This window comes from Dipodomys ordii, unplaced genomic scaffold (genome assembly GCF_000151885.1).
Source record: "Dipodomys ordii isolate 6190 unplaced genomic scaffold, Dord_2.0 Scaffold217, whole genome shotgun sequence".
Lineage (NCBI taxonomy): Eukaryota > Metazoa > Chordata > Mammalia > Rodentia > Heteromyidae > Dipodomys > Dipodomys ordii.
In genome coordinates this window covers 487,234-500,391 of record NW_012267433.1, presented here as the reverse complement: position 1 = coordinate 500,391, position 13,158 = coordinate 487,234, and positions in this window count along the sequence as shown.

Sequence of the window (13,158 nt, the reverse complement as noted above, 5' to 3'; positions counted from 1 at the left end):
GGATCTCAGGTGAGGTCTCAGGTAGGATCTCAGGTGAGGTCTCAGGTGGGATCTCAGGTGAGGTCTCAGGTGAGGTCTCAGGTGGGATCTCAGGAGGGATCTCAAGTGGGGTCTCAGGTAGGATCTCAGGTGAGGTCTCAGGTAGGATCACAGGTGGGATCTCAGGTAGGATCTCAGGTGAGGTCTCAGGTGAGATCTCAGGTGGGATCTCAGATAGGATCTCAGGTGGGATCTCAGGTGGGATCTCAGGTGAAGTCTCAGGTAGGATCTCAGGTGAGGTCTCAGGTGGGATCTCAGGTGAGGTCTCAGGTGAGGTCTCAGGTGGGATCTCAGGTGGGATCTCAAGTGGGGTCTCAGGTAGGATCTCAGGTAGGATCTCAGTTGAGATCTCAGGTGAGGTCTCAGGTGGGATCTCAGGTAGGATCTCAGGTGAGGTCTCAGGTGAGGTCTCAGGTGAGGTCTCAGGTGGGATCTCAGATGAGGTCTCAGATAAGGTCTCAGGTGGGATCTCAGGTGGGATCTCAGGTGGGATCTCAGGTAGGATCTCAGGTAGGATCTCAGGTGGGATCTCAGGTGGGATCTCAGGTAGGATCTCAGGTGGGAACTAAGGTGAGGATCTCAGGTGGGATCTCAGGTGAGGTCTCAGGTAGGATCTCAGGTGAGGTCTCAGGTGAGATCTCAGGTAGGATCTCAGGTGAGGATCTCAGGTGAGGTCTCAGGTAGGATCTCAGGTGGGATCTCAGGTGAGGTCTCAGGTGAGATCTCAGGTGGGATCTCAGGTAAGATCTCAGGTGAGATCTCAGTTAGGATCTCAGGTGAGGTCTCAGGTGAAGATATCAGGTGGGATCTCAGGTGGGATCTCAGGTGGGATCTCAGGTGAGTTCTCAGGTGGGAACTCAGGTGGGATCTCAGGTAGGCTCTCAGGTGAGATCTCAGGTAGGATCTCAGGTGAGGATCTCAGGTGAGGTCTCAGGTGGGATCTCAGGTGGGATCTAAGGTGAGATCTCAGGTGAGGTCTCAGGTGGGATCTCAGGTGGGATCTCAGGTGAGATCTCAGGTGAGATCTCAGGTGGGATCTCAGGTAGGATCTCAGGTAGGATCTTAGGTGAGGTCTCAGGTAGGATCTCAGGTGGGATCTCAGGTAGGATTTCAGGTGAGATCTCAGGTGAGTTCTCAGGTGGGATCTCAGGTAGGATCTCAGGTGGGATCTCAGGTAGGATCTCAGGTGAGATCTCAGGTGGGATCTCAGGTAGGATCTCAGGTAGTTTCTCAGGTGGAATTTCAGGTAGGATCTCAGGTGGGATATCAGTTGAGGTCTCAGGTAGGATCTCAGGTGGGATCTCAGGTGAGGTCTCAGGTGAGATCTCAGGTGAGGTCTCAGGTGGGATCTCAGGTGGGATCTCAGGTGAGATCTCAGGTGGGATCTCAGGTAGGATCTCAGGTGAGGTCTCAGGTGAGATCACAGGTGGGATCTCAGGTGGGATCTCAGGTGGGACATCAGGTGAGCTCTCAGGTAGGATCTCAGGTGGGATCTCAGGTGAGGTCTCAAGTAGGATATCAGGTGAGGTAGGTAGGATCTCAGGTGGGATCTCAGGTGAGGTCTCTGGTAGGATCTCAGGTGAGGTCTCAGGTGGGATCTCAGGTGGGATTTCAGGTAGGATCTCAGGTGGGATCTCATGTGGGATCTCAGGTGAGGTCTCAGGTAGGATCTCAGGTGGGATCTCAGGTGGGATCTCGGTGGGATCTCAGGTAGGATCTCAGGTGGGATCTCAGGTAGGATCTCAGGTAAGGTCTCGGGTAGGATCTCAGGTCTCAGGTAGGATCTCAGGTGGGATCTCAGGTGAGGTCTCAGGTGGGATCTCAGGTGGGATCTCAGGTGAGGTCTCAGGTAGGATCTCAGGTGGAATCTCAGGTGGGATCTCAGGTAGGATCTCAGGTAGAATCTCAGGTGAGGTCTCAGGTGAGGTTTCAGGTGAGGTCTCAGGTAGGATCTCAGGTGGGATCTCAGGTGGGATCTCATGTGGGATCTCAGGTAGGATCTCAGGTAGGTTCTCAGGTGAGGTCTCAGGTGGGATTTCAGGTGGGATCTCAAGTGGGATCTCAGGTGAGGATTTCAGGTGGGATCTCAAGTGAGGTCTCTCAGGTGAGGTCTCAGGTAGGATCTCAGGTGAGGTCTCAGGTAGGATCTCAGGTGAGGTCTCAGGTGAGGATCTCAGGTGAGGTCTCAGGTGGGATCTCAGGATCTCAGGTAGGATCTCAGGTGAGGTCTCAGGTGAGGTCTCAGGTGAGGTCTCAGGTGAGGTTTCAGGGGGGATCTCAGGAGGGATCTCAAGTGGGGTCTCAGGTAGGATCTCAGGTGAGGTCTCAGGTAGGATCACAGGTGGGATCTCAGGTAGGATCTCAGGTGAGGTCTCAGGTGAGATCTCAGGTGGGATCTCAGGTGGGATCTCAGGTGATCTCAGGTAGGATCTCAGGTGAGGTCTCAGGTGGGATATCAGGTGAGGTCTCAGGTGAGGATATCAGGTGCAGTCTCAGGGAGGTCTCAGGTAGGATCTCAGGTGAGGATCTCAGGTGGGATCTCAGGTGATATCTCAAGTGAGGTCTCAGGTGGGATCTCAGGTGCGATCTCAAGTGGGATCTTGGTGAGGTCTCAGGTGGGCTATCAGGTGATGTCTCAGGTGAGGATCTCAGGTGAGGTCTCAGGTGAGGTCTCAGGTAGGATCTCAGGTGAGGATCTCAGGTGGGATCTCAGGTGAGATCTCAAGTGAGGTCTCAGGTGGGATCTCAGGTGGGATCTCAGGTAGGATCTCAGGTGAGGTCTCAGGTGAGGTCTCAGGTGAGGTCTCAGGTAGGATCTCATGTGGGATCTCAGGTGAGATCTCAGGTAGGATCTCAGGTGGGATCTCAGGTGGGATCTCAGGTAGGATCTCAGGTGGGATCTCAGGTGAGATCTCAGGTGAGGTCTCAGGTGAGGTCTCAGGTGAGGTCTCAGGTAGGATCTCAGGTGGGATCTCAGGTAAGGTCTCAGGTAGGATCTCAGGTGGGATCTCAGGTGAGATCTCAGGTGGGATCTCAGGTAGGATCTCAGGTAGGATCTCAGTTGGAATCTCAGGTAGCATCTCAGGTGAGGTCTCAGGTGGGATATCAGGTGGGATCTCAGGTAGTATCTCAGGTGGGATCTCAGGTGAGGTCTCAAGTAGGATCTCAGGTGGGATCTCAGGTGGGATCTCAGGTGGTGTCTCAGGTGGGATCTCAGGTGGGGTCTCAGGTGGGGTCTCAGGTGGGATCTCAGTTGTTGTCTCAGGTAAGATCTCTGGTAGGATCTCAGGTGAGGTCTCAGGTGGGATCTCAGGTGGGATCTCAGGTGAGGTCTCAGGTCGGATCTCAAGTGGGATCTCAGGTGAGGTCTCAGGTGGGATCTCAGGTGAGGTCTCAGGTGGGATCTCAGGTGAGGTCTCAGGTGGGATCTCAGGTGAGGTCTCAGGTGGGATATCAGGTGAGGTCTCAGGTAGGATCTCAGGTGGGATCTCAGGTGAGGTCTCAGGTGAGATCTCAGGTGGGATCTCAGGTGAGGTCTCAGGTAGGATTTCAGGTGGGATCTCAGGTAGGATCTCAGGTGAGGTCTCAGGTGAGGTCTCAGGTGGGAGCTCAGGTGAGGTCTCAGGTGAGGTCTCAGGTGAGGTCTCAGGTGGGAGCTCAGGTCTCAGGTGGGATCTCAGGTGGGATCTCAGGTAGGATCTCAGGTGGGATCTCAGGTGAGATCTCAGGTGGGATCTCAGGTAGGATCTCAGGTGGGATCTCAGGTGAGGATCTCAGGTGGGATCTCAGGTAGGATCTCAGGTGGTCTCAGGTGGTCTCAGTGGCCTATGGGCTCTTGCATAACCCTGAAGGATCACACTAATGGAGCATTCATTGGAGGCAGGACCACTGCTTCTCTGCCCATGCCAGGGACCAAGCCCTGGAGGTGGTTTCCTCAGACCTCAGTGCCTTCTCTGTCCTCAGACACCCCCTCGTTGGCCACATCTTCACCCCTCACCTGCCTAGCTCCCGGCAGGGCACCCTTGGGTGGCCCTCCTCGTTTGACCCTGTTTATGTCTCGCCTTGTGTGTGTGCTGGGGCTTGAACCCGAGGCTTTGGCCCTGGGGCAGCTTTTTCTATCCATGGCTGGTGTTCTACCACTTGCCACACTTCCACTTCTGGCTTTTTGCTAGCTCATTGGAGATCAGAGTCTTGAGGTTGAGCCTCCGATCTCAGATCTCAGCTTCCTGAGTAGCGAGGACCACCGTGAGAGCCAGCAGCACCGGGCTGTCCAGTCATGGATCCTTGACTTCAATCACAGGACTATCCAAACCCTGCCAGGCGGCTCCTGTGCCCGCCTTCCTCTGCCACTCACTCTAGTGGCAGGCCAAGGCCATTGCTGCCGTGAACCCACATTTTGCAGGATGTGACTTTGCTCCTCGAGGCTCCTCCGCCTTTAGAGCCCTTGTAAAACCAGCCCAGCGCCTGCCCCTGCTCCCCGCCACACTCCCTGCCGCCCCAACCAACCCCTCAGCCTCAAGTCAGCCCTGAGTTCCTCGGGGCCAGCCCCACAGCCTCATCTGGAGTCCCCAGTGGAAGCTATCCTTGCAATGTCAAACTTGGTGTCACAGCCTGGGGTGTAGCATCCACCCGGACCATCTCTACCCCCTAGGTGGCTCCTCTGTCCCAATCCTGGTGCCGTCTGTGAACCTTCTGGACCCCCTGCCCCTCGGCATCGACCCCCACGTGCTCTCTACACCAGCCTTCTCTGATCCTCTGTGGTCAAGCTTTGCCCTGTGCCTGGGCCTCAACCCCAGCGGATGAGCCCAGGACCCGCCCTCTCCAACCTGCAGCTGCCTCTGCCTCAGGAAGCCAGCGCGCCCGGCTTCTGTCTGCCCTGGCTGTCCGCGTTAGCTCAGATGCCCCAGGGCTCTGAGCCCCCTTGTTTTTGGGATGACAGGGGCCTGCACCTGAGCCCCAGAATCCCCTCCAGGTCCAGCTGACGTCCAGCGCAGGCTGGGGACATTCACACTCATTCTGTCCAGACTAAGCGTCCCAGACCCTCTTCACTGTGGATGGGCCAGCACAGATCTGGAGCTCCTCGTCCTGCGTCACCGTGACTAGGCACAAGGCCACAGTTGTTCTTTGGTCCTTATTAGTTCTTTGCCAGTCCTGAGCCTTGAACTCTGGACCTGGGCGCCGTCCCTAAAGCTCCTTTTGCTCAAGGCTAGTGCTCTACCACTTTCAGCTTTTTCTGTGATTAACTGGAGATAAGTCTCACTGACTCCTGCCCTGTCCAGCTTCAAACCACAGTCTTCAGATTCAGTTTCCTGAGAAGCCAGGATTACAGGCATGAGCTCCCAGAGCCTGGCTGTTTTTCAGTCTTTCTTTGTGTGTGTGCACGCACACCAGTCTGGGGTTGAATTCAGGTCCTGGGTACTGTCCTGAGCTTTGTTTTGCTCAAGGCTAGCACTCTACCACTCTGAGTCACAGCACCACTTTTGGTTTTCTGATGTTAATTGGAGATGAGTCTCAGGGACTTTCCTGCCTGGGCTGGCTTTGAACTGTGATCCTCAGATCTCAGCCTCCTGATAGCTAGGGTGACAGGTGTGGGCCCCAGTGCCTGGCCTTGTGTTGAACTGTGGACAGATGCCCACGCTGTGAGTGGGCCTTGTCGGGCCTGTCAAGGGCCTGGGTGGAGCGAGGCTTACGAGGAGTCAGGCCCCGGCGCCCCGCGCCCCCGCCAGCTGGGTGGACATTGCTTTCTGTGTTTGGCTGTGGCTAGCGCTGTGCAGGCCGCCCTCCTGGCTGTCACTGGCCAGCCTGCCACCTCAGGAACCCGAGGCTGCAGAAGTGGCCGTCCTCTTGCGCTCGGGAACAGGCTGGCCTGCTCAGCAGCATGTGGTGGTGAGCGGTCAGATCTCGCTTGGGACTCCTGGACTTGGGGCCCGGGGTCCAAACCCCTGGTTTCATACCCAGCCTGGCCTCTTTCTGACATCTCTGTCTTGCCGCACGGCAGGTTCAGAGCTCCTGGGAATCCTATCTCTGCAGGAGAAACCCTCGCGAGACCCTACCAGCCCCTTCACTCCAGCCCTAGCCCACCTCTACGCCCTCTGTCCTGCCCCAACCCCCTGGCACGTCCACCCCGAGGGCACGCTCAGAACCCCAGGGGCTTCGCGTCTGCCTGGCTGCCTGGCAGGAGCCCGCTCCCCTTCCCTGCCCCTCCAGGGCGCCTCACCCTTCCCAGGCCAGCTCAGTCCACAGCTGCAGACTGCTCGTTATTTGTTTATTTCCTGTCACCCCCTCTCAGGGGACAAGCTCATGGCCTCAGAAGTTGATGGTGCATTCCAGTGTGTCCCTGGCCCAGCTTGAGTCATGGAGGGCACAGAACGCACGGCCTTTCCAAAGCCGGTCCAGCCATGCTGACCCCAGACTGTCTCCATCCTGTCTCCTGGGACCACAGACGCTGGCAGATGAGCAGCTGAGGCGTGGCTGGTGGCCGTCTGTCTGTCTGTGTGTGGCCCTGGGCTTCTCCTGGCGAACCCCAAGCCCCACCTTCCCGGATCCAGGCCCTGTTGCAGACATTCAAGTGTTCCTAGTCTGTGTGAACTTGCTGGACTTGGACCTTCCGAGCGGACGGTCTGTTTAGGGAACATTCACCGTCCTGGTAAGACTCTGGGCAGGTCCGGGGGGAGTTCCTGACGCCGACCGAGGTCAGTGACCAGCTGGCCGAGGCCTCCCAGGGTTTCTCTCGGGGTGGGGAAAGTCTGAGGCCCGAGGATCTGCTGACAGCGCTGCTGCTCCCTCGGCAGATCCGTCGCCATCCTTCTCCCTGGCCATGACCTCAGAAGCCAGCCCAGCCCAGCCTCCCACTCTGCACGCCCAGGAGAGCCGCAGGAGAGCTCAGTGCAAAGGTCCTGTGGGGTTTGAGACCCTTCACCCCAGCCTGTGCCATGAAACTCCAGGTCGGAGGAGACACACCCAGCGGTAAAAACTGTGACTCCTCCATCTCCATCCTGTCTGTGACACGGTCAGGAGCCCAGACCTCAGCCGGGGCCTGCTGGACACCCTTGGGGGCCTGGCCGGGCCATTCCCGGCTTGTACTCCATGAGAATAAGCCCAGAGGGGGAACAGCTGCTGCTCCCAGCTGACATCCCGGGGCCTCCTCCGGTCACGCTGGGAGCTGACCGCCCGGCCAGGGCGGCCGCTGCCCTCTGGTGGCTGTGTGCGAACCAGCGCCGGGGGAGCCGGTCAGGATCCTCCAGCCAGCTGGGGGCTCTGGGAAGTCACTTCCCAGGAGAGCCGCTTCTCATTCTCCTTGGTGAGAATCCTGTCGGCGGAGAGGAGCTGGAGGCCAGCGGGCACTTCAGCCTTCCCTCGGCCCTGGCCCCTTCCCTCCACAGCCCCGTGTTCTAACCCAGGCCTCGGCACTCCAGGAGCAAGGCCTCACACGTGTGTCTCCCGGCTCCGTGAGTGGGGGCACCGCCAGCCAGCACGGGGGGCGGAGGTGGAGCAGGGGCTGGCTCCCAACTCAGGGCTCTGGGGCCTCTGTGGCTGCTCTCATGGCCTAGAAACACCCAACTCTGTGAAGGGGACCAGCATGGGGAACTGTGGCCGCCGCTTCACTCTGTGAAGCCAGGAAGGCTCCTGTGGCTGCGGTGGCCCGGTGGCCGTGGCCCGGTGTATGCTGCGGTTCAAATGCCGCCTGCAGCTCAGGGGCAGGCAGGGTCCCACCCTCTGCTCCAGCCTCAGGCTGGATGCTGATGCCAACCTCGGATCTGACTGGGATCAGCCTTCTGTGGTCGAGAGAGAGCGTGTCAGGAAGATTTGCACGCCATGGTCTGTGCAAACACTCTCCCACCCAGGACAACCAGAAGACAGCAGTTCCCCAGCTTTGAGAGCTGGGTTACTGCAGCTCCCCTGCCTAGAGCAATTCTGCTTCCAGCCCTAGCAGGGTCTGCTCCCGTTCTCTAGCCCCAGCTCCCCTGGGGCCAGGGCTTTATCTCTAGAATGTTCTGTGATAACCTTAGAGCCCTCTACCCCCATATGTGGGGCTTTGGAATGTGAAGGTCGCAGCCTCTCAGTGGCTGTGAAGTAAAAGGGACTTGGGCGGGGGGAGTAGAGATTTAAGGAGAAAACAAACAACTTTTAAAACATCATTTAGCTTGATTTAAGATCAGATCCACATGCTAACAGCCCGGTAACACCAGGCTCTAGCTCTGGGCAATCTTAACTGTGCTGGCGTCCTGAAGAGCACCCCAAGCCCGGCCTGCGCCAGAACTGGGCTGAGCAGCTCTGAGCACCGGCCGGGAAGCCCGGGGAAAGCCCGGCTTCCAAGCCAAGGAAGGGACCTCGGAGGAGTAGCCACTGTCTCAGATACAAAGAATCCTCCTAAATATATCTAACACAAGTGTTGCAGCGTGGCTGCTGGGTGAGGGTGACGGCGCCCGGACAGACGCTCAGCCCCGCAGAAGGGTGCTTTGATCCCCCCTGGCCAGATCCCAACTGCCCAACCCCCCCCCCCCCCCCGTGTGCACGGCAGCACCGGGCCTCACTTCCGGCATGGCAGAGGGCCAGACAAGTGAGCAGAAAATTCCAGAACAGAAGTGAACACTGAGTGTCCTCATCTTGCACGCACCCCCTCCCCCCGGGGCCTTTCTGGAGAAAGGACAAGTCAGTGAGGTGCTGAGGCAGACTAGTAAGGCAGGGAAGCTAGGAAGGAACGTTCCAGAGATGACCGTGAGAGGGGTGCTGGGAGCCTCGGGGTGACAAAGGCCAGGCCATGGATTTGCTGCCATGGAGGCCGCCCTCCCAGCCTGGCGTGGCTGCGGCCGGGCCACCTGACCCACCACCCACCGGAGCCACCCAGGTCTCTGGGGCCAGCCTCACAGTGCAGCCCGCGCCCGCCTCTTCTCCCCCACAGGGGCTGTTCCTGCCTGTGCTCTTCAGGTGAGGAAGGGGAACGGAAGGTTGGAGAGAGAGTGAGCGTGGGGAGGGCGGAGAAGGCAGAACTTTCCTGGGGGGTCATGGGGCTTGAACTCAGGGTCTGGGCACGGTACCCGAGCTCTTTCACTGAAGGCTGGTGCTCTACCATGTGAGCCACAGCTCCACTTCTGGTTTTCTGGTGGTTCATTGGAGGGAAGAGTCTCACAGACTTTCCCTCCTGGAACCACGATCCTCAGATCTCGGCCTCCTGACTAGCTAGGGTTACAGGGGTGAGCCACTGGCTCCTGGCTTCGGGCTTTGGGGACTGTGTTGGGACACTCCCTCCCGCCTGTCCTTCCTCTCCTTTCCTGCCTAGATTTTCTGCCTCATGGAAACTTCTTTTACCAGCTGCCTGGCTTCCCGCAGCGCCCTCCTTGCAGATGAACTCACTGCAGTGCCAAGGTGTGGGGTATCTCCGGGCCGCTGGCCCCGCCATACCAGATCTTCCAACCATATTGGGAGACGTTAGTGCTCCTCACTTGTTATTATTTTTTGTCAGTCATGGGCCTGAACTCAGAGCCTGGGCTCTGTCCCTCAGCTCTTCAGTTCAAAGCAAGCGCTCTACCACTTGAGCCACAGCTCCACTTACGGCTTTTTCTGCTTAATGTGGTGCTGAGGAATCGAACCCAGGGCCTCATGCATGGGAGGCAAGCACTCTACCACTGAGCCACCTTCCCAGCCCAGTGCTCCCCATTTTAAAACATTTATTTTATTATAAAGGTGATGTACAGTGGCATTACATAAGGTAAAGAGTACATTTCTTTTTTTTTTTTGGGGTCCGGTCGTGGGGCCTGAACTCTGGGCCTGGGCGCTGTCCCTCAGCTCTTCAGCTCAAGGCTAGCAAGAGTACATTTCTTGTTGAACATTGTTACCCTTCATTTTTTTATTACACATTTAAATTGTAAAATATAATAAGTATCCAAGACATGCTTGTAAATTCACAGAGAAACTTGCGCACAACTGTTCAAAGCCACTCTATTCACTTCCCCGGCCCCCGCCCCCCCAAGTAAAAATGAGAACAGCCCAGATAAAGCAACAAACACAACAGGGTGCGTCGCTCTGGCTGCAGTCAGCCGCAGCGGGCGCTCACCACTCCCCAGGACAAGGCCCTCAGTGGCTTTTCCTGGCTTGGTTTTGCATTCTTGAGACAAAGTCTCACTGCCTAGCCCAGGGTGGCCTAGAATCCCTGGGCCTCCTCCCTGAGCGTCCGGGGTGCTGGGATGACGTGCGAATCGCTACGCCTGACTCCCCGGGTTACTTCTAATCATTCACTCCCGCGCCACGTGCGCCAGGAGAGGACCCCTGCCCTGCACACACCTGCTCCTGTGCCTGGCCTTCCAGCCAAGGTCACAGGCAGCACAGAGGTCAGGAGCAGGCCAGGTGTCCTCCACAGGCACCGTGCCTCCTGGAAAGCACGGGTTGCTCAGAGTGGCAAGGTTACGACGCCGGATCCTGGCGTGGATGACAAGGCCCTGGCCAGGCCGCTCCGCTGAGACCAGAAGCCAGGGCTTCCTTTATAGTTGCCAACGTCCACACGCTGTCCTCCAGCCCCCAATCCTTCCAGGCCTCCAGAGGCCGGCCAGCGTTTTCCAGTGTGGGCCACTGGAGCCTTGCTTAGCCATCCATCAGGCAGAGGTTGTGTTGGAGAGTGCGCCCCCTTGCGGGAACTTAAGTCTAGTTATAGGTGGAGCAGAAAAGACTTGTGTGGGAGGGGTCCTGATGTGTGGGAGGGGTCCTGATGTGTGGGAGGGGTCCTGATGTGTGGGAGGGGTCCTGATGTGTGGGAGGGGGCCTAATGTGTGGGAGGGGTCCTGATGTGTGGGAGGGGTCCTGATGTGTGGGAGGGGTCCTGATGTGTGGGAGGGGGCCTGATGTGTGGGAGGGGTCCTGATGTGTGGGAGGGGTCCTGATGTGTGGGAGGGGGCCTGATGTGTGGGAGGGGGGCCTTGTGGGAGGGGGCCTGATGTGTGGGAGGGGTCCTGATGTATGGGAGGGGGCCTGATGTGTGGGAGGGGTCCTGATGTGTGGGAGGGGGCCTGATGTGTGGGAGGGGGGCCTTGTGGGAGGGGGGCCTTGTGGGAGGGGTCCTGATGTGTGGGAGGGGTCCTGATGTGTGGGAGGGGGCCTGATGTGTGGGAGGGGTCCTGATGTGTGGGAGGGGGTCCTGATGTGTGGGAGGGGTCCTGATGTGTGGGAGGGGTCCTGATGTGTGGGAGGGGGGCCTTGTGGGAGGGGTCCTGATGTGTGGGAGGGGTCCTGATGTGTGGGAGGGTACAGCCCCCTCAGTGCCAGCCCTGAGCAAAAAAGCAAAGCAAGAGTGTGAGGCCCTTAATTCAAGTCCAAGTACGGCACAAAATAAAGATCTGCTGAGTTTCTTATAAAATTAACCCAACGAACAAGGAAATTGGGTTATTTTATGCCATGCAGCACCTTACTGGAATTATGACTGATACATTATATAAGGATATATCCTGGAAAAGAACATGAACTTTATAATTAGACTTACTTCATGCTCAGTGTTGACTGTTAAATTACTATATATATATATAATCAAAATTACTATATATATATATATATCAAAATGATCGTCCATTGTTCCTATAGCATGTTTGGACACTGGGTGCTCCCTCTCTCCCTCTCTCCCTCTCTCCCTCTCTCTCTCTCTCTCTCTGTCTGTCTCTCTTTGTTTATGTGTGTTCTGGTCTGTAGCTTGGACTCAGGGTCTGGGTGCTGTTCCTGAGCTTTTTTGTTCAAGGCCAGTGTTCTACCACTTAAGCTACAGCTCCATTTCTGGTCCTTTTTGGGTTTAATTGAAGGTAAAAGATTTGGGGACTTTCCTGCCCAGGCTGACTTTGAACCTTGATCTCAGATCTCAGGCACCGGAGTAGCTAGGATTATAGGTGTGAGCCATGAGTGCCTGGCTGCTTGTTTTTGTGGTATTGGTACTGGGGTGTGACTCGGGGTCTTGGGCTTGCTAGGTTAGCACTCCTTCACATTAGCCACATCTTCAGCCCTGTTAATTTTTTGTTTTATTTAGTTGGGCTTTAAACCATTTCTGCCCATGTTAGCCTTGAGCTGTGATCCTCTGCGCCCAGTCTCTTCTCTGACAGCACGCTGTGGATGATGTCAGAATCTGAACAGTCACTGGGTCAACCTTAACTGGAAGATGACTAAAGGGTACAGCTGGGTGCCTGAGCAGACACAAAGCTGCTGACAGAGGATCATGGATGCCAGGAACAGCTCCCAAGCTTGGACCCGTGGCGCTGTATTATTGGCTACATCTACATGAAAAGCCCCACTTCAGGCTTAGAATCCCTGCTCTGCTGGGCTGCGGGGTGGGGGAGGACCAGGAGAGTGCTGGGCTGACAAAAGTAAAAGAAGCTGAACACTGAGAAATAGACGCTTGCAACTATGAAAATAGAACAATAAAACCTGTTGAAATTTTGGGAAGGGAGGAAGGGAGTCAGGGAAAGCGACACTAATTGGAATACATTGTAAATGGAAATGGAAACATGAACAATGAAATCCACCCCCTTATAACTAATAACTTTAAAAAGAAAACATTCCCCTAGCTGGGCTCTGGAGTTCCAGGAGAGCAAGCTGGAGGCCCTGATTCCAAACTAGTACTGCAAAAAAAAGAAAAAAGAAAAAATCTTCTTGGCCTCAAATTCCTTGAACATGGTTCACTGTGCACATGTGTTCATGTCACGGGTCTCTGCCCTGCCCAAAGCCGTAATTCTTCAGGGTATCCCCCATGGGTATTTCAGTTGATGCATTATTTTTGGTCTCTCTCTCTCTCTCTCTCCTTTTTCTTTCTCTCCTTCTTTTCTTTTCTTTCTTTTTTTTTGCTGGTCATGGGGTTTGAACTCTGGGCCTGGGCGCTGTCCCTCAGCTCTTCAGCTCAAGGCGAGCACTCTATCACTTGAGCCACAGTGCCATTTCTGGTTTTCTGGTGGTTCATTGGAGATAAGAGTCTCATGGACTTTCCTGCCCAGGCTGGCTTTGAACCATGATCCTTAGATCTCAGGCTCCTGAGTAGCTAGAATTACAGGTGTGAGCCATCAATGCCTAGCTTCTTTTCTTTCTTTCTTTCTCTCTTTTTCCTTTTTCTTTCTTTCTCTCTTTTTCCTTTCTTCTTTCTTTCCTTTCTTTCTT